The sequence below is a fragment of the Euprymna scolopes genome, chromosome 12 (genome assembly GCF_053919585.1).
Source record: "Euprymna scolopes isolate OS-2025 chromosome 12, ASM5391958v1, whole genome shotgun sequence".
Classification (NCBI taxonomy): Eukaryota; Metazoa; Mollusca; class Cephalopoda; order Sepiida; family Sepiolidae; genus Euprymna; species Euprymna scolopes.
In genome coordinates, this window is record NC_136493.1 from 101,683,143 (window position 1) to 101,706,492 (window position 23,350).

Consider the following 23,350-nt stretch of genomic DNA (forward strand, 5'->3'; position numbering starts at 1 on the left):
GCCTATTTCTATTCTATGGAGGCCAGGCGCGGACGCAGACCACAATTTTATTATACCATCCCTATTTAAGTTAAACCATACTTATCAAAGTATTATTATGTACATCTATATCAAAAACACTTGTAAAGGATTTTTTTTATTTTAATTGTTTTATTTCCATACTTTGTGGACCAGGCGCTTACGCAGACCCCACAATTGTAATGCCCCACCGTTTTGTCGGAGCAAACATCCCTATTCCTGTGTCTCAATACATCTTCTATCATTATATGTAATCAGGGTTTTTTTTAAATAGTCAACCATATAAGAGTCTCTCCGTGACCAGACACACACCCACACCTAAACACACATATCCAGCTTTTTTTTTTTTTTTTTTTTACAAAGGCATCACCACATTATCAAGGCCCAGAGGCCACTCAAGGATAAGGGTTAAAGAGTGTACAGTAGAAATTGGTCAATATAGTAATCATTAGTAATGAAAATTTGGTAAATTTAATAACTTATATGGAACAGCTCATCAAGAACTTATTTACTTTAGACTTGAACACAACCATATTGTAGTCAGCCGGAAAGCAGGAAAACGGAAGACAATTCCACAGGCGTGCAGTTCTAAGAAAGAAGCTTTGTTCATGGAATCTACGTTTAGGTTTAGGCACAGATAAAGAGTGGGGGAAATTATTGATAGTGTTTACAGCTAGACGAGTGTTTCTTGTGAAAGTTTGGCGAGGGGGGACCATAGATTGAAGCTCAGTTGAACACTTTCCATGAAAATAACGATACATCAGAGACAAACTCGCAACATCTCTTCTGTGAGATAGAGGTTGCAAGGAGGAGAAAAGGACATCTCCTACGAGGCTACGAAGTCTATTTTGAACACTATCAAGGCAGAACAAGTCCTTTCTAGCAGCTCCTGCCCAGATGTGGCAACAGTATTCCATCCTTGGACGTACCTGGCTCTTATATAGGTAGAGAATAGCATCAGCAGCGAGATATCTACTGGATCGATAGAAAGATCCCACCATTCTTCCAGCGGCCTTGGCAACAGATTTGATATACGTGTTCCATTTAAGATCAGGAGTAATGGTCAAGCCCAGAAGCTTGTCAAAACTTGAGGCCTCCTGAAGACGAGAGCCATTCATTTCAATTGATGACAAATCTGAATTAGAATGTTGATGATGTAAAGAGAGAAGCTTGGTTTTAGATGCATTAAAAGTAACCAGCCACTCCTTTCCCCATTGTACTACGTGCTCAATATCAGAGGAGAGAGAATTGGAGAGAACTTGGTCGTTTACTGTCTTAGATGTGGTACCATAAATGGTAGTGTCGTCAGCATAAATGTCTACAAATGATGTAAGGATATGATTTGGAAGATCATTAATGTAGATCAGGAAAAGAGTTGGGCCCAGGATGGATCCCTGAGGGACACCGGCATTAATACTGTGAGCTTCTGATTTTTGCCCCTCAACTACTACTCTTATGAACCTATCAGAAAGAAATGATTTAATAATTGAGAAGACTTTTCCAGCTATACCATAGCTAGCGATCTTATGAAGTAAACCTTTATGCCATACCCTATCAAAGGCTTTAGATATGTCAAGAGCAATTGCCCTAGAAAGATTGCCACCGTCAAGAGATTTGCTAATCCTATGCGATATAACTGTAAGGACATCTGCTGTAGATCTAGCAGAACGGAAACCATATTGAGTGTCACTAAGAAGGTTATTTTTGTTGAGATGTTTGATTACTTCTGTATTTAACACAGATTCTAGCAACTTACTCATGACGCACAGGAGACTTATTGGCCTGTACTGAGAGGGGGATGAGCGATCACCTGAATTCTTAAATACAGGGCATACTGATGAGATTTTCCAGGGAGATGGGAAACTATTCTCCTTAAGACAACGTTTAAACAGTTTTGTAAGTATGGGCGCTAATTCAGGTTGAAGTTTTTTGAGTGATATAATTGGAATACCATCAGGGCCAGTTGCTTTACTCGAATCAAGCTTTATATTATATATATTATATATTATCTTCTCGTTGTAATTTATTAAAGCAGCTTAAAATATTTAAACATAAAATTATATTCCTTCTAGATTTCAGAATAAGAAATTTAAAATAGAAATTATTTAAAACATTAAAACAGTTAACTGCTTTGATATGAATCTTTATTAAACGAAAATATATGAACAACACAATAAGCTTACCCGACTGATGTAACTCCGCTTTCCAATCGCCTTACATGAATAATTAAGCATATCCCTATATAAATCAGCAAAACTATTAGCGATAACTCTCCTACCGTAAACATTTCTAACCGCAACAATGCATATATTACAAAACTCTGAATGAAAACTTGACATAAAAATGCAATGTCTTCAATAAATTACAATACCTCTTAGTATAGGCATTTTAAATTGTCGTAGTCTCTTGAAAATTAAGTGTTATTGATATGTATCCCCATGGATTATTGAATAATATTTATGATTTTACCTTCTAATGAACAGCTAAAGAATATATATATATATATATATATATATATATATATATATATATATATATATATGCATGTATATATATATGTATGTATATATATATATATGTATGTATATATATATGTATGTATATATATATGTATGTATATATATATATATGTATATATATATATGTATATATATATATATATATGTATATATATATGTATATATATATGTATATATATATATATATGTATATATATATATATATATATATATATATATATATATATATATATATATATATATATATATATATATACGGCATAATCGGGTTGACACGCTGGTTCTCGTCAGATCACCGAAGTTAAGAAACGTTCAGCCGAGTTAGTACCAGATTGGTGACCATTTGGGAATTCTAGGCGTTGTAAGTGCTCTCCGCTTATCTCAGCATTTGTTTCCAGTCGCCCTGTACTTCAATTGTCACTGGCATTTCATAATGTCGTTTCAGGAGAGGTGTGGTTGGAGATTGCGCACTTCCTGCCACAAAAATTTTACGCGTAAACAACCTTTCGAGGGTATCCATAGTCTGTTCAAGTCTAAAGGAACCTGTTATATATATATATATATATTATATATATACATATATGTGTGTGTGTGTGCGTGTGTGCGTGTGTGTGTGTGTGTGTGTGTGTCCTCGCTTGTGTGCGTGTGTGTGAATACACCCTACAAAACTTGATATTTCCATCAGGAAACTTGCAGTGATCAGTTGATTAAAGATATAGACTAGTGCAAGGTCGAATTAAATAATTTCCTGAACTGGCTTTTGTGATATTGACAAATGTTACGAAGCCTTTCGCGTCAGAATCCTACATCTTTCGAGAAAGATTTCTTACTAGAAAACATATTGGCGAGACCAATGTTGTGAATATTTTGATTAATTCAACATGATTACCGAGATATCTCATAAAAACTTTACATTCGTTGAGAATTCCACCTCATATGCACTATAAACTGACAATGTATTTCCTTTGTTTTGCGAAATATCTGGTGATTTAACCCTGTTATACGATTAAGTTTCAACTCACCTGAAGACAAAAAAGCCAAGTTATTTTACTTGATTACGTAGGTATAGTCTTTAATATACTTTTTAGAAAGTGATAATACTTACACATTAGGAAAGTAAATCACGAGAACTCTGACTAACTTAATGTATATATTTGCTATATTAATTGTATTATATTTTCAATACACATATTTTTACATAGTCATTGTTAAGACAGCATAGCGCAGACGTTTTTGTGAAAGGTAACATGGCTCCACATCTGTTAAAACAACTTTAGCACTTGAGATTAAGCTAATTTTTTTATTGCTACTTATAATTATGACATAATATAATAATATTTTCTGATACTACATACCTTTTTTTTTACTACGTACTAACAGAAAAAAAAATCATGAAACTTACATAATTTGTTTCTATTAAAGCTTATTTCGTTTTCAAAGAATGTGGATAATATAAAAAGAAAAAAAATATGAAACCATATATCTAAATTTGTTAAATACAATTTATTATAATTATTAAAAGAGTCGGATCTCCATAGAATAACGCTTATACCATAAACTTGTTTTTATATGCAAACAATATATTTAATATATATATATATATATATATATATATATATATAAATATTGATAGATAGATAGATAGAAAAGTAGACGTGTCTGTGTGTGACTGTGTGTGTGTGTCCGTGTACATTTCCCTTCGCAATAACTCTGTCAATTTTTAGTCTACAGACTCGAAATTTGATATACAGGGTACTGAGATTTGACTTAATTATTATATCTATTTTCCAGTTTTCGGATTTTCACCTTGCCAAAACACATTTTAATTCCTTTTGAGGAATTGTTTTTTTTTCTATTTCTACCGATGAGTTAAGTGCATAATAGATTCACTGAATGATATAATAATTAAGTGATTGATTTTGCGCTACGAAACATACTGTCAAGCATTGTATATATCAACTGATTTCAAGGAGTAAGCTATAAGCTGGTCAACATCAGTAATATTGGAATATAAATCTTTGTCATTTATTCTATATATTGATTGGTAATCACATTGAACTTCTTATATAAGGATTGGTATATAATAAGAAAATATATTTCTACAGAAATATATATATATATATATTCTTATTATATCTCAATCCTTATACAATCATTCAATGTGATTACATATATACATATTATTTAAATGTAGACGACCATGTATACAATAGCCCTTATACCTGAGTGGCTTCCGGGCCTTGATAAGTGGTGCCCACCTTGTAAAATATACAAGATCGGTGGTAGATTTTTTATTATTTAATTATAATTACTAAGTACTTCACTTGTAAAAATAACAGTAAATAACGTATTACTGATTTTAATCTTTTTAAATTCTTATTTTAGAAAATGCAAGCAGTGTCATGATCAACACGGTGTGCTCATCATCTAGGTAATTTTTCGGCGCAAAGTGTCAGTTTTTATAAGGCATTCGAAATTCCTTCCTTCGTTTTCTGAATTATAACTCGAATAACATGAAATATTATAAAAAAATGTTGCGTAATCGTTTATGTTTAGGATATAGTGTAATACGTAATATATTTTCGAAAGAGTAGCTTTAGAAATATGAGACAACCATATCCAATCAGTACTTCAACAAAGAAAAATGTTCTTTTCTTTCTTTCCTCGTTATTTGTCAGTGTGTAATCCGTCCATGATATATTTTCGCTGAACTTAGCCTTTTACTTCTCTTACTTTATCCTAGAATTATCCACTATTTTATTTAGTTTAAAACATATTCGTAACATTTGTATTGTTTGAATTCTTCATTATACACCCCAAATCTTGCACGACATTTTCACAGCGATGCGGTTGACTAAATCTCCGGCCATATCCGATGTAACTTTTCTTTGGAAATCAGGAATCTTTGTATCGAACTCGAGAATCTTCACAGAATTTAGCACGTGAGACTTTAATAAATCCGCAAGCAAGTAGTAGATGATAAAATTGATCGCAAAATAATGTTTCTTGAAAGTTTAAATTTCGATGCTCGATATATTCAACACTGAAAATAAGACTGCGAATTACTTATGACTTCGACACAGTAATTTCTGATGAAATAAAAACATGCTATGCAGTGGATGAAATTCGTTAATAATGTATGCATATTTCTGCGTTTGCGAGAAAGATTCCCGAGTTGGACAAGATATATCTGAAGAACGTTAAAGATTTACATCGATTGTCACGTTGTGTAAATAACACTACTTAAAACTATATAGTAAACACTGACACGATTGTGTAATGTAAATATCCAATAGAGCTTTTGAATGGATCTTTTATTTAAGGCATCGAGCTTTTTTGTCTACTAGTTTCTTTTTTCTGAAATATATATTCTCGGCCCAGTTTTAATTGAATCTTGACAGATGACGGCTATTTGCAAACATAACTGGCTTGTCTCCGGTCAATGATTAAACGTTAAAGACAGACAGAATGTGGCGAATATGAGCGGAATTGTAAGAGCACCCCAGGCATGCATCGAACGATAGCGGAATGTGTCTTACGAGGGCGGAATGCAACATAAAATTCTGAAAAACAATAAATGTATAAAGTAAAAAAACAACAAAAAAACTAGGTCACTAAACGGATGCAAGAAACCATGAAGGATAAAAAGAGATCTCTGTGTTGACAGTTATGGCTGCTGTCAAAATAGTCTATGTGATCTTTCGCACGAAAATAGATGATAAGAGCTGGGTAAGAATGTTGATAAGGTAAGACATATGGGTACATTGGTAAGTCTTGATTCTTCGCGGTGGAAGAATCTTATGTGGGTATTTATGTGTATTTGTACGTCTTCCTTTTAGATGTTATCATTATTTATATGCTTTTCAAGCGAAGAATACAATCCAATTATATAAGTGAACATCTGCAAACTTGTATGTTATATATGTTCATATAATTGTAAGAGCTTTCGTTTCATGGTTAATGATATGCATTAGATAATAAAAAGAAGTGCTTAACGTAGCCGGGTAAAGACACGAGAAACTTCGAGCTCTGCATCGCCTAGTTAGCTTTCGTAATATTGTGTTACGTGAAAGTGTCCACGCTTTTATTAATGTCATATTTCAATTGCATCGTTCGCATGATAATTTCATATTGCTAGTTTTACTAATGCCGAACCTATGTTTATGACAAACCGCCGTCATCCGACTATTTCCTCATTTGCACAATGTTTAGTCTCATTCGCTCTTTATACAATACTATAAAATATCAAACGAGTAACTTTACTTCATATGTTTTTCCATTTATAATTTATTTGACACATGGTAAATTAAAGTAAGCTTATCGAACCTATGGTTGTTTCATGGTCATAACAACGAAACTGTCCGAAGTTATCAACATTATATCGTAAGCAAGTCCCAGATTTTGATTAGTCACATATTCCTTCTCTATAACCAATTTGAAAAACGTATCAAATCCTCGTTTCTTTAACCATAGCAGAATGTACCCAGCTATAGTTCATCAATAAAAAGAGATGAGATTGATTATACTAAATACAGTTAAAAATAATACTTATTTTGTGTAACATTTTATATGTGTATTATAAACATATAAATGTATTCCTTAATTCTAATAGTCATTACTATATCCCATTTACTTATATTAAAATCATATTACTTTTTAATAGGTATGTGTTTACAAGTGCTTGTGATATTTACTGGGGGAAGATACAACGGCAAACCCCGATATGTATTCTATAATGTTTTCCCGGCTTCGAGAGTTTAATTGCATATATTTTGCCCCATTGAATCGTCGTGATTTCCTCCTGATTTCTTTTGTTTCCTATTAATCAACAGTTTTATGTTACGCATTCCTTGAATTTGGATAGGATCTAACTTTATAATTTTTTTAAAATTACAAATCGTCAGACCTGTATCAAATATTAATATGTTGCACGCTTACAAGATACATTGTATTGATGCAACTAAACTTTATAAAATAATCACTTGTAGATTCCCAAATGCATAATTAATCATAATATGACACGCCTACACCGGTTTGTTTGTTTCGAACAATGGGTTTTAATGCTAAATGTTACTTTTTATATGGTGCATTTCTATCTATCTATCGATCTACCTATCAATCTCTCCCTGCCCTTCTCTTTAGCTAATATATATATATATATATATATATATATATATATATATATATATATATATATATATATATTCTTCCCTCCTCTCTATATAAATAAAATGAACACATTTTTCCCCTCCGACTTTGACCTAAATAGGATTAAAGCTAATCGCATTACATGCAAATATCATGCGTACAAACTCTAGCACATTATCTAAGGTGTGTTATAGGTCTATTATCCCTATAGTTCCTCGACAATGGTACATTCCTATATTTTATCCACTACCAAAATGGCCAGGATTCAATGGAAGATGCAACATCTTTTCTATCTATTAGATTTCTCCTTTCCGCGCTCCCCATTTACACCGCAGCGGATGCGTTCACAATGAACAGTACGGGAAAACACCGATTTGGAATCGTTCCATGTTTTTATGAAGATTTTTTTCTTTCTCTCCTGACTTAACCTTTCAGTTTTTCCCATAAAAAATTAATAATAATAAAAAATCATAAAACCCGAAAACGCGGTTATTATTATAGTTTTCTTTTTGCTATTTTTAGTTTGTGTAAGACGCAACCTGCGGGGCTAACCGTTTCTTCCTTCCGGTATTAACCGTGAAATCAAACTATGGCCTTTATTTACTTTTTACAAATGACGTCACTTACATTACACTTAACTAAAAATTAAAGCAAATAAATTCATTTAGAATTCGAGAAAACAAAAAATAATAATTTAGAATTGGAGTGTGAGGCGAGGCGGGACTACTAAAACAAAACAAAAACAAACTTTACTGCATTATTGACATTTGAAGTAATTCACTTTTTCGTTAATTCATCACGTTTTGTTTTTGGGGGGGCGTTTCGTCTCAAGGCTTCCGGTTCGATCACCCTCACCCATCCAACTTATATTGCATCACGTTAATTTTTGTAATAGCTTTTTTACGATACTTTTGGAATAGTTTGAACATTGGTCCTTTTATAATATTGAAACGGGGTTATTACTTCGCTTTATTTTCATTTTAGCACCCCCAACCAAAAACACCTCTAAAAACCCGGGCAACGCCGTGTACCCACCGCTATTATATATATATATATATATATATATATATATATATATATATATATATATATATATATATATACAGTACTGTATGTTGATGACTATATATATATATATATATATTTACATACTTATATGTATATATATTTACATACGTATATATATATATATATATATATATATGACTGTATAATTTAATCAAATAAATTAATACAAAAAGATATAATGTTATGACTTTTCATTATTTACTTCAACGGTGCTCAATACATAGGGAGACCTAGGTAGTAAATTGTAAATTATGAAAATTTATATGTGGAAATTTTAGCTACACAGCATATACCGCGGTTATCCCCGTTAAAATTAGTCGGACTGAAATATATATATATATATATATATATATATATATATATATATATATATTAAGATGATTGATACTTTATAATTAAAATTAAAAAAATAAAAATCGGTGTCATAAGAAAGAACAAAGAAAATCAATAATTGTACGATCGTTTAGGAAATTATGTTTTATCGTGATAGACTTTGAGTCTTGGACAAAAATTATATCATATAGTTTTTTTGAAACAAAGTCTCCTTATCAGCAAAAACATTGGGTGGCTTTTTTTTTCTAAAGACACCAAAAAAAAACCTATCATGTTTTAAGTAAGCACTTATGCATTTAATGAATATTTGAATATGTTGTTATACAAACTTTAAAAGAAGACGCCAATGGAACAATGTTAACAGTTAAATCGTTAGTGACGTTAAATTTAAAATCAGCTAAAATGTTTCAATTACAAAGGGAGATAATTTTATTCAAATAGAAACATAAAGAAAATAATATTAACTGTAAAAGGGAGATACCTACTAATTATTTAATAGTTGAATTTTTTCTATAATAAATGAGTCGTATTGAAAATGCTTAAATAAAAATAACATTTTTTAAAATTACTAAATTTAATACTTATAAAACTTACATTAATAAAATATTAACACATAAATTCAAAGTGAAATAGATAATAAAATAAAATAAGATAGAAACTAATAGTAAAATATCAGATAATATACGGTAATAATTCAACTTTTGGATTCAAGAGAATAGTTTTATTTTTATTATATTTTCAAATCAAGAGAATGGTTTTATTTTTATTATATTTTAAAATCTTACGGGCCTTATATCTACAAAGTGCACAAAATATTTCTCCTATGCTTAATAAGATCCTATTATTTCCTGTTTTAAATTGCAGGGAATCTTTCTATCATTGCCTCGCCATATATGTTTAGATAAAGCAGTCTGGTTTCTCAAGGGAGGATTTTAATAAGATTGCTTATGCATTGAAATTCTATGTTTAATATATCCAGATGTGGAACCGATGTAGATTACATTTTGTGTAATATATTAATTGGAAGTTAGATTAGGAGTGGTATTGGTATGTAATAGGTTTGGTTGCATTTGATTGTTGATTGGTTAATGGGGGTTTTGTTATTAGATAATTGTGTGAAAGAGATTGTGAAAAGGGGTGTGTATGGCTGCTATTAAAATAATTTGTAATTTGGGTGTGTGACACTATGCAGCTCTAAATCACATTTTTTTTTTATCTTGCAGTTACCTTGTAGAAAGCATTTATTTTTCTTCTACAGTTACAGCCTGGGATAGTTCCTTTATTTGCATGTTGTATCTTTTAATAATTTTATTGTTATAACTAATTATGTTTTGAGATAGGTTTGGCATAGTTGAGTAAGACACTTTGACCGTGTTCTCAGTATGAGGCGCCTTAAAGTGGTTATCTAATATTTTAAAGAATTCCCTGGCTGTGTTTGTTTCAAGATTTTTAAAACGTGGAGAGTTGGGCCATGCGATTTCCCCATGCCTGTTTTTACGCTTACGGATTTTGCTTGGTGGATTATTTGTGTTAGTGGCTAATGCTTGCGGTTTTATTTGGTTTTCTATTGTATTTTGATTATATTTTGCCATTCGTATACGTGATGGCCATATTATAGGTTATTATATTTTTAGTAGATTTATTACAATTATTATAATTTTCAAACAATTTGGGTTTTTATCGTTTTTATTTAGGTATTTGATTTGTGATTTTTGTCTTGCGTTTTTAAGGGCTTTATTGTAATATTTTGTGTTTTGTATAATACAGATTTGTCTGAAGATAGTTTAGAAATCCTGAAGGAGACATTGCGGACTATTGATTTCAATATTAACTTAGGGTGATTTGAGTCATTTGGACATATAGTAAATATTGATTAGGTTTATAATAGGATTCAAAAGTAGAGTTTTCAAGATTTTATTCTTTATTAGGGTCGATCTTTATATAACTGATGCAATGATTAACTTGCTTTTTCGTAATTTTTATTTGTGGAGTGTGTTACGAAAAGGCATCATCCAATTTGAATCGTTCATGGAGTATATTATGAATTTCATCTAAAATAAAAAAAAAAACTAACAGATCAGTGGCCTAAGTTGGGTCTTTGTAGCCCAGTAAAATGTTCAAATGATCAGAGGTATTGTTTCTGACCCAATATTTGTTGTCAAAGGTTATTAAAGATTTTCTAGCTTAGAGTATTATTTTAATTCCGTCTGGTGTTATGTCAGTTTTTTTTCGTGCTATTAAGAGAGACTTATTTAATAGGATTGGTGATACTGATTTATAATAGGATTCGATGTCAAAAGAAAGAAATTTAAGATTATTTTTATTTCGAATGTTCGAAAACCAATCAATTACCTGGGTGGAAGATTGCCAAAGTGGGTATTAATTTTAGGGATGATTCTATCGAGGATAATTTTACTAACTAATCCTATATCTTATTTGGACGGGCAGATAAGTCGAATTGTAGGGGTTATATTAAACTCCTATTTGTGATCCCTTAAAGAAACTCTTGGTGTGGCCGGTACTGCCATTTCCCTGTATTTATCTATTTTGTGTTTAGTTAAATTATTTTTTACATCTTTATTTATTCTATCTACTGCTAACATATTTGTTGTTTTATAGTTTTAATTAAGTTTCTTATATATTAGATTTTTATATTGAATATAATCCATGGAATAAAAATGTCTTGTTTTATCTGCCAGGGATATCCGTTTATTTTGGTGGCTTTTTAAAAATTGATTTCGGAAATTTATTTAACTTTGTAAGGGTTGGTGTGAAATAGATTTTTGTTATTTTTTAAGTTAATATTTTTAATCATGTTAAGCAAAGCATTTTCTTGTTCTTTTTACGGGTTTTATATATTTTTAGTTTTAGTATTTGGACGGTTTTCGTTGTTCTTCATCTTCTCTGAGGTTGGTATTTTCCATTGGGTCATTCGTTTTATTTTGGTGTTTATCGAAGTGGTAAGCTTTACATCTGAATTTTATATATATTGTTAGATAGACACTATGTATACTTTTCTATCTTCTTTTCTACCTTTAATCACTTAAAACGCAGAAATTCAAGTTGAATATTTATTATATAAAATGTATAGAATTTATAAGTCATATGCTCATTACAATAATGCATTGGTGCACTTTACGTTGGCGGTTGCCCTTTAAATGTTTTCCCCGGACAAAAGGTATCGATGAAAGAAAACCTAATGTATAATGATCATGAAGTGAACATTTATTTGTAAGCATAGTAAATTGATAATTACTAAAATATATTGTATAACTTTGAATGTAACATATAAATTAATATATATATATATATAATGTTAAATTCAATGTTATAAAATATATATTACCAGTTCTCAATTATGCATACAAATAAAATTATATATATATATACATATATATATATATATATATATATATATATATATATATATATATATATATATATATATATATATACTAGCAAAGTATCCCTCGTTGACTGGGTTAAATAACAGCCTACAGGAAATGGATCCTGGTTTATGAAAGTATGATAGGTTATGAAAAGGAAGGGTTGTAAATTTGAGTTGAATTTGGGGGCATCAAAACCAAAGCAAAATATTATGAAAGTAAAAATAAAATAGATAACCCCCATAATTTATTATACCATACCTGTTCACAATGAAACGTTTATCACAATATTCTGTGGATCTATATTAAAACACCTTGTTAAACTTTGTGACATATTGCCATTCTATGGAGGTCATGTGCGAACGAACACCCCATAATTTTAATATACCAAATTTCTTCAAACTGAAACATAATTATCAAAGTATACTTACGAAGATAGATATAAAAAGTTGATAAAAAGTTGTGCCTATTTCTATTTTATGGAGGCCAGGCGCGAACCAGACCCACCAATTGTATTATACTATCACTATTTAAGTTGAAACATACTTATCAAAGTATTATTATGTACATCTATATTAAAACACGTTTAAACGTATTTTTTTAATTTTTAATATTTTATTTCCATACTTTGTGGACCAGGCGCGAACACAGACCCTGCAATTTTAATTAACCACCGTTTTGTCGTATATAACATACCAATTCCTGTGTCTCGATACATCTTCTATCATTATATGTAATCAGTTTTTTAACTAGTCATCCGTATAGGCGTCTATTCGTGACCAGACACCCCCACACCACCCCCCACCCCCACTCAGCTTTATAGTATATATATATATATATATATATATATATATATATATATATATATATATATATATATATATATATATGAATTTCTTTGCCTTCTTGGTTGTTCTTCTCTGGTATGAGGTGGTTGTAACATTAGATAGATTTCGGTTTCTCCCATATTTACTGGATATATGTCAATATAAACAATATTTATATCAATATAAAAAAAACTCAAACAAGTACACAAATAAAGACCCGAAGAAAAAAAAATCAACAAAATTATAATTGATTAATCACAGGAATCAAGAAAATTTAGAAGAGGCAATTCTTCAAGAACTAAATAAAATAAATCAAAACGTTCAGCATAATACAATAATACCCAGTTAATGAAATGTTGTTAATTATTAAGAGCTAGTTGAAAAATCACTTATTTTATTAGTTTTGTAAGAAATATATTCTGTAAAATTAAATTACAGATCATGAAAATGGTGGGGATACGACAGCCAAGCTAATAATGCTAAGGCAATATTTAGTGGTTATTTAATAGTACTTGGGTAAATATATTTTATTTTAGTATAAATAATACATATCATCGATTCTCAAAACATTTATAAAATATAAACTTAAAAGCAATATGCACATTTTTTTCGTCTTATTCGCCCTAAATATGGTATACCTTAATATGTGCATAAGAATCAACGTTTATCGTTATTTCTATGGCAGGTGCTCCCCTGAGCTCGAATTCCTCGCCCCCCCCCATCGCCACCTTTCACGAGAAACACCCGTCTGGCTGAAACTACTGTCAATAATTTTCCCCACTCTTTATCTGTGCCTAAATCCAAATTCAAATTTCTAAAATTGGCATGCCTTTGAGCTTCATAAACATTTCTGAATAAATGTAACTAACTGATGTCTATCTGATTTTGTTTCTCTATACCTTGCAATAACGCTTGGGGGTGCCCCAGGGGCCGTTTTAGGTATAATAAAAACTCTCAATTTTTGCGGACTATTTTACCATATTTGTACAAAATTGTATGTGTGTGTCTCCGTAGCAGTGTTGCATGGAACTGACCCTAAATTTAATCTGGGACATTTCGGGCTAAATGGGGGAAATGATGGACTTAGTCATTTCTTATTTGCATGGTGATGAACTAAAATGTGCATATGTTAAGGACTAAAACCGTACCGTTTGTTTATGCTCACCAGGAATTGATGTCCCCTGGAGGAGGGAGGCATTCTTTACTTGTTCCTTTTAGAAACCGCGTTAAAACACTTGAGTTTAGGAGCTAAAAAACACAAAACAGGATTATTGCAAAAACAGGAGATGCTTCTCGATCGAAGTGTTGAAAAACAAAATATAATTAGAGGAAAACAGTAAGCAAGAGGAGAGTTCCAAAACCCTTCAGTTCTTAGAAAAACAAACTAGATTACGAAAAAGCACAATGTTGTTCAATTTGACTACCAAAAAAAAAAAAAAAAAACAAGTGCGTACAAAGCAAGAAATAGATTAGATTATTTTGAGAAACGCATACTATTAGGATTTTTTAGAAAAATGCATTACTAGCAATAAGTCGCCTGTGAAAGAGCGTGCAACTCAGAAGAAATGTGAGAACTTAACTAAGTTGCACGTACGTGTCACTGTATTAGCAACAAACACTTACATAACGCATAGTTTCATTAGTAACCGTAGTTTACAACAGTGAGCAATACAAGATTTCATAGTAGGTTTGTAGAAATTGTTGTTAAGAAAGTGTTAGAACAATATGGAGACTGATTTACAAGATGCAAAGATCTAATCAGAAAGACTAAGAATCTACAGAGACGAAAGAATTCAAAGGTAGATCGTACCATGACACTATTAAATTATAATACCAGATGCACTACGTGAGAAGACTTTCTCATAAGCGTTTGTTTCAGTCGTTTATGAGGCTTTACTACTGAATAAAACATTACTGTTTAAGTAGAAGCTTGTTAGAAGATTAGGATAAGTTAAAAAAAAAAAAACTGCCCAGCAAACGGTTATTGAGAAAGATACCTATTGTTTCTCTAGGCAGAATTTAAGCCACTGTTTGGGGTCGAAAACGCTATGGACGAACATCTAAAGTTCAATTTGTAAAATTTTGCAATATATACATCAAAAAGGGTTGATATGCAATAAAAATACATAGAGATGAAATTAAACAGATCAATTATTATAAATTTTCGATTCAATCCACCCATTTCATAATTTCTACATAATTTGCTTGGAGAATTTTTCTTTTGAGTGTCTGCATGTTGAATTGAATTTCTCTTTATCATTTGATTTCGGAAGATTTTCTCCGCAATTTCTGATTTCACGGACATAATTTCCATCATGATTTCCTACCGCCAAACTACCAGCCTTTGGAATCATTAACTTATTTTCCTGCGTTTGAAAATTCTTTACTGCATTTTCTATGAATTATTTCTCGCTCCATTTCTTCCAATTCTCTTTCAACTGCTATCCTTTGAAAATAGGCAGCCATTTATTTCTTTTGAATTTCGTTCTGATATTTTTCTTTTTACATTTTTCATTAATATTTATTGTTTGGTTTTAACATTCTGTTAATGTTCTACTTTTTACACGCATCCACGAATTTTTAAGAGATGCTCTGTCGGTAAGGGTGTTATAGCTTATCTCTACTTATATATATAAGTGTGTGCCTGTCTCTGTGTGTAAATTGCTCTACGTAATAACACCCTTAATCTTAAGTCTACAAACACGAAATTTAATATACAGGGTACTGACATTTGGAAAATTCTTTGAAGTCGGTTTTCGGCCAGAAGTTTGGCTGTTAGGGGGTCAGAGTTCAACGGTTTGATCTTTGAACAATCTACCAAAATCCTATAAACATTTTGAGTCTAAACACTTGAAATTTTAGATATAGGTTCGTTGGGCATGGATCTAACTTAATAACTTGATTGAAGCTCCAAACAATAAATTTTAAGGGTTCATAATAGGGGTAAAATAAAAAAGAAAACGGACCGCTTTTCTTTTGCTCAACATACACTTCCAATCACCCGGGCAACGCCGGGCTGAAAAGCTAATTCACTTTTCTCGTATGTGTGTATGTATGTGTGTCTCTGTCAATGAGTTAAATTTTGCTGGCTTTGTAACGGCTGGGCAATTTGTTTTAAGATAACGTAAATAAGCTTGATTTGTTAGGAAGTGTTCTTTAATAGTCCTTGTTCTAAATTATTTTAGAAAATTAAATAAAATCGATAATCGAAAAGGTTCGATTAAAGAAGGACTAGTTCGATTTTGATGAAAACAGATACATTTATACAGTCTAATCTCACAAGTTCATTTGACAATGTTTTTTTTAGACAAGAAGAAGTACCTGACATATACAATCAACTGAGATGTCTTTAATAAACAAGTGTTTCTATTTAGGGCAGTATTGAACGATAATACTGGCATCTTACGTTCTAACTTTAAAACCATTGCAAAAAAACACAATTATATAATCAAAACTATGTTCTCTACAATACAATGCAACATTGAATGGGTACTCATGCAGAGAGTGATTCGTGCTGAAATAATATCGTTATTATTTAAAAAGCCATTCTTACAGGAGGAGGAGAGGATGTTTAGTACCTAGTTTGTACTTTAACTTCACAAATGAATAAAAAACATATAAAACTTTTATTAAACGTGGAAATAGCGCGGATCACTCTCTGCATTAGCACCATTAAATGCATTCTGAATTAAGCCTTTTCTGGGATGGTGTAAAGCTTTTTCGCAGTGCACCACATTATATTCTCGACTGGATAGGCAATAAATTGATTAGACTGAAAAACGCTGATTTTTACTGCTTTTTATGATATTAAAATATTGTAATAGTACAATATCTGTTAATTCAAAGCTAATTATAGAAAACATCCGGTTCCCGTACTAGAAATCTATTTTTATTACGAAACACGCAGACTAAATGTACATAGGTTACATACGTCTAGGCCTATCTATATTATTGGGACTTTATGATGCCGTGTGCAAAATCGAATTTCGCTTCTTCAAGCATTGTTGTGTTAAACTAAGTGATACACGTGTTTCTATAATCGTAGATTTGCACTTTAAAATCTTTAGCTGTCTCTATGGATTTCTACATGAATATCATTTTCTTGTTTTACTCTGTCACATTTAATAATAAATTAGGAAAATTGCTTTATTCCATACATGAAACTATTTGGTATAAAACATTATAGATACTGATCCAATGTTACAAATAGCTAAGTACTAAGTGCTACACATTAAAACAAAACTATCGTTCTATGTTGGAAACAATGCTCAAGCAATATGGTTACATAATATAACTGTTATTAGCGAAAATTCTGTAACCACACAAATTAACCGAGTGTCTATTTTCTACTTTCTATATTAGAATGCACGTCGGTCTTAATAAGAGAAAAATATTTTTTTTGGCATTTTGCATTTTATGCGTCCCCATGTTAAAGTTTTAACTAGCATGCTAATTTTTAGTATCCATTAGTAGTTTGATCGCCAAATAGTTACACCGAATGTCCGAATTACCTAAATAACTGATACTTACATATATAAAAGCCTCATTATACATGGTTTTATCAAACTTATACTTCAAATTATATTTGGATTTGAAAAGGATACAATACACGGGCGTTTCGTACGAATGGATCTGGGTGTTTGTTTTTTTTCAGTTTTTCATTTCCGTGTTGTACTTGTTTAGTTTATTTCTGAAAACCAAAGTGAATTTACTTTCTTCGCAGAATATAAATTCTCGCTCTTCTATTTTGTTACTTCTTTATTTATGTATGACCATCTAGAAAAGATAGTTATAAAATTAGCATACACATAGTTTTCTTTCTTCCAAAAATAAAATGCAATGAAAATCATTCATTTACCTCAATAATAATTATTCCATGAATTCAATGATTTTCCCCTAAATAAAATCGATAGACTCCAAAGATTTATTCCTAAGTAATTTACCGATGACATCTATGGGGTTTAGCCTAGAATAATATAAGCATATTATCAATGAAATACTTCCTAAAATGATAATCGATCCAATACCTTTCTTCACTCTAAAAATAATTACTCGACGGAATCTATGAATTAAAAAAATAACCTCTTTAATTCATGGATTTTGATCTGCGAGAAAGAAACATATAAGACACATGAAATAAGCTTAAATAATAACGCTATATTATAAACGGATTTATTTGTTAAATTGACCGCCACATTTAAATCTATAATAATTTAACGATAATATCCGGGATTTAATCTTAAGAAATTAATCGATAATACTGCGTACATTTAGTCATAAAATTTACTTATTTCACTTAACATAAATAAGTTATTGAATATATTAAATTATCATCTGTTTGAATCCATGTATTAAATACCACGTCAGTCGACTAAAAATCTATAGAACCATTCCAAAAGTAATTAATCGATTGAATCCATGGATTTACAGATTAACAATTGGTTTTTATGGATTAAGCATTAATAGCGTCCATTGACTAGTACATTTTTTAAAGTGCACACTATGTATTTACTTCAAAATATTAAACCAGTGGATTCCTGCATTTATACTAAAATAATTGTTCGACAAAAATTACATTAAACAATCTAAAATTATGAATTTACACTTTAACCACAATCTCATATTATTCAGTATATGCTCGAAGTAAGTGTAAAAAAGCAACATAAATGTAATCTGAAAATGATTACTCTACCGAATTCACAGTACTCATAAATTAACTGCTGAAATAACTGATAGAATCGACAGAATTACTAGACAATGCAAAATTTGGGCACCTTGTTATTCTCAAAGTAACATGTGTTCAGAGTATATTTATTTATTCATTATATTTTTATTTATTTACTTAACATTTAATTTCGCCTGTTTTGTTATATTTGTAAAGTTTTCCCTGCTTTTCTTTTTAGCAATGTATTGATAAGTTATCCCATTTGTTATCTTTTCTTTTTATTTTATTTTACCAATTTCAGAATTTAGTATTATTTTACATTAATTTATCTTTCCGTATTCGACTTGTGAATAATCATAATTTTTCATACATTTATGTCTTATTTTGGTTCACGCTATTTTAATATTAGTTTTTGCTAGATGTTTGTTCTGCATACTTTTCATTTCTTTTCCGTCTTCTTCGTAAATGAATTAAATTTAACCGTTTCTTTCCTATTCAGTCAACACAGCCAATTTCAATTTTCTTTGTTCAATATTTTATCAATGTAAAATTTCGTAAATAATTTCCTTGTCGGACATTTTAAATGCATTCATAATTTCTCCAATCTTTTCAATTAATTTCTTATATATTTTTTGTTTGCTGCTGTCACTTTTTAAATAGAACTTCATCGTTTCCGCTTCTTTTTATTAATTTATTTCCGCTGCTTCTGTTTCCGATTCATAATTTTTTTGACAATTTAATTCTTTCGTTTATTTTGCATTAGTTTTCTTTCTTTTTTTTTCTCAGTCTTTTGTAGAGTGCAACCGTTTTGAGCTTATACAAGAGGAAAACTATGTGAGTTACGATATACATTTCGGAAAACGTTTTAATAAATATAGATTCTGACTGACAGGTCTTTTCATGCGTCCAGAATGTATCACATCTGATGTCAAATACGGGGAAGCAAATACAGAAATACAAATATATCTAATATATAAAGCAAATTATATGTGTGTATAGTTTTCTGTAAAAATGCACTTCCTGCGATACGCTAGGTCGAAAAGCATCTCGAGGTGGATCAAATTATTGCATTTTTTTATGAGTTTATTTTGGGAGTTTACTCAGTCAAATAGCTGCTAAGATGTAAAAAGTGAAAATAATTAGACTTGACAGGTGCAATTCGACTGAAATTTTTCCTGTAAGCATGCGCATATATATATATATATATATATATATATATATATATATATATATATATATATATATATATATATATATGTCCGGATGTTTGGGTGTGTATGTTCAGAAAAAAAAACAGAAAAGCGATCTAATTTTTAAATTAACCCCTATTATGATCCCTTAACAGCCAAATTTCTGGCCGAAAACCGATCACATAGATTCTTCCAAATCTCGGTACCCTGTATATAACATTTCGAGTTATGGCGTAGGGAAATGTACAGGGACAGACACACAGAGACACACATACAGACACGCAGACACGGTCACTGTTATAGATATATAGATAGTTAGATTTGTTTAACAAAAATATATACGTATACATAAATATATATGGAAACAATCTTTCGTTTACTATAAACTTTTTTCGCAAATATTTTGCAAATATAAATCATGTAGAATATCTGCAGGAATATAATTACAGGTAATAGTTAACTAAAGATGATCATCCCCTTAAAAAAACGAGGCGACTAAGGGGGAATTAATTAAAATAAATGTTTAAAAGATTATGCAAATTAGCTAGATCGTTTGCTAGTGAATGCAATTCCACAACCAAGATATAAAAAATTGCAATTAATTTTTAAATAAATAGAAAAGAGGGGGTTTCATATGAATATCGATACACATAAAAAAACGTATTTATAGGAGTATATATATATCTAAATATATATATATATATATATATATACACACAGAAAACACTTCGTGTGCATTTGTGTGTATATATTTACATTGATATATTAATAAATGGAGGCGACAAAAAAGTAATAAAATTGCAAACTTAGTTTAAGTCAATAAGACCTTATTTCTTATTTGAGAGGCTCTCTTAGATTTATATAGATATACAATGTGATTTGACTTATTTTTTTGTGTTTTTTGGAAGATTTCATACTTGCTCAGCTACGTTATTTTCAGCCTCACATAAACACAGTCTCTCGCTACCACCTTTTGTTTTCAGCTTGGCCGCGTTTCTTCATCCCACCGCACGCTGGGCAAAGTCGGACAATTTTCATCTGCAACATCGCACACCCTTTTCCGTTGCCGTCGATTATATTTTCTTCACGCTGGCATTAGCAAGTAATTTATCAATTGCGCATTGACATGTCCGTTTAATTCGACGTCCACATTTTTCTCCCCGAGCACGTGTTTCATTTTTTCTTTCATGCCTCTTCTCGCGCACGCTTTCTAATTTGCATATGCGCATTTTTTCTGCTACTTCTGCTGTTGCCGACATCTTCGCATAATGGCAAACCTTTCGCTACTCCTAATACATTTCACGCGCTCAGCCGTACTGTTACCCTACTTCCCTGACCCGAACCGCTTGACTACTTCGTTTAGTCATACGTCGTGAACATCACTAACACCGCCTCCCACCGTAACAAAGCCAGTCTTATCACCACCATAAATTAAAAGTTGATGTGTTGTTTTCTGTAGGTCAAACGCGTAGAGCATTAAAATTGGCATTTATATATATATATATATATATATATATATATATATATATATATATATATATATATATATATATATATATACATGTACTAGCTGGGCCCGGCCACGCATTGCTTTGGCTCAGTTATTTCTAAATTGAACACATTCCTCAAGAAAAAATGTATTTTCTTCGTTTATTTACTTTTAATATTTTTTGCAATTGTTTTATCAATAAAAGTTGTTGCCCTCCCCAATTATGTTTCACCATAAATTGTTAGGTGAAAGTTTTTTGGGTTTTTTTCAGGACAACTTGCACTTTTTGTAAAAAAAGAAATTTGGCAGTAAACGTTTCTTTTTGAAAACGGAATTTTTATTTTAAAAAGAACATATGAATGCTGTATATGAACCTTGTAAATAGTTATGTGAAAGAGAAATGTTTGATTTTTTTTCAAGAGACCGAACAAATTATGTTTTTCAACAGATGCTAAGAAAAACAGAAAACATACTTCCATCATTAATTATGCAAAAAAAAATGGCAGTAAACTTCGCTGAAGTGTTAGCATATGCTGCATCTTAAAAAGTTGGTTCATGCTGACAATTAAATAAAATAAGCGTCTAAAAATTAGTAAAAATAAGTAAAATCATGAATGACGGCTCTTGGGGGGTCAAGTAAGTAGGAACAACACAATCATTTGTGTAAAATAATTAATATTCGAGAAATTGTAAACAATAACAAAAATACCTGATACCAAATGCAGTAAAATTAAAGTATCTTTTATACGCGCTGAAACTGTGTTTAATTTTTTTTTATTTCATTTCTTTTATTAAAAGTTGTCTTTCCGACAATTAACTTGTTGAATCTCGTTTAACTATTGGGGACTTCACTCTTGGAAAATTGTATAAGAAATCTATGACTATAACTAACTCTAAATTTGGGAGTTCAACTCGAACTTAGCGTTAGTGGTAGATAAGTTATTTGTTAGGTGTGTCAGAAATTTCGTGAAAAATATTGGATATTTCAACCCCGTTTCCAAACTTATAACTCCTCGAAAAATGTAAGTCAACCCCTAATTTTTATTTCAATTAACGGAGCAACGACCAAGGTTTCGTTTAAAAAAAAAAAAAGAACGTGCTAAAAAAATGTTTTAAACTTCGGACGTTACAGGTAAACTTCTAAAAAACACTACTTTTTGGTTTTAAATTTGAATATATTATTTATTGGTCATTCATCTTCAATTTGTGATATATAACACTTTTGTGAGTAAATTAATTATTTACTTTTTAATAGATATTTAAAAATGGGAGGCGTTAATTAATTCGGCGCCTGTCTTTCCAAGCTAATAACTACTCTAAAAATATAATTCAAACCCTAATTATTTTTTAATTAAAGGGACAAGGGCCAGAGTTTCATTTAAAACCAACAAACACAAATAAACAACGTGTTTTTTTTAATTATGTTTTAAACTTTGGATTTACAGGTAAACTTCTAAAAAACACTATTTTTTGTTTTAAATTTTAATATATTATTTATTGATTTTTATCTTCAATTTGTGATGTATAACACATTGGAGATAAATTAATTATTTACTTTTTAATAGACATTTGAAAATGGCGGGGGCTTTAATAAAAAAAACACGTTTGTCTAAAATATTATATTCGCTTTATTGAAAAGAGCATAAAATTTCACATTGACCCTGAAAATATCGTAAAAATTTAATCAATAGAAAAATTGATAGATTT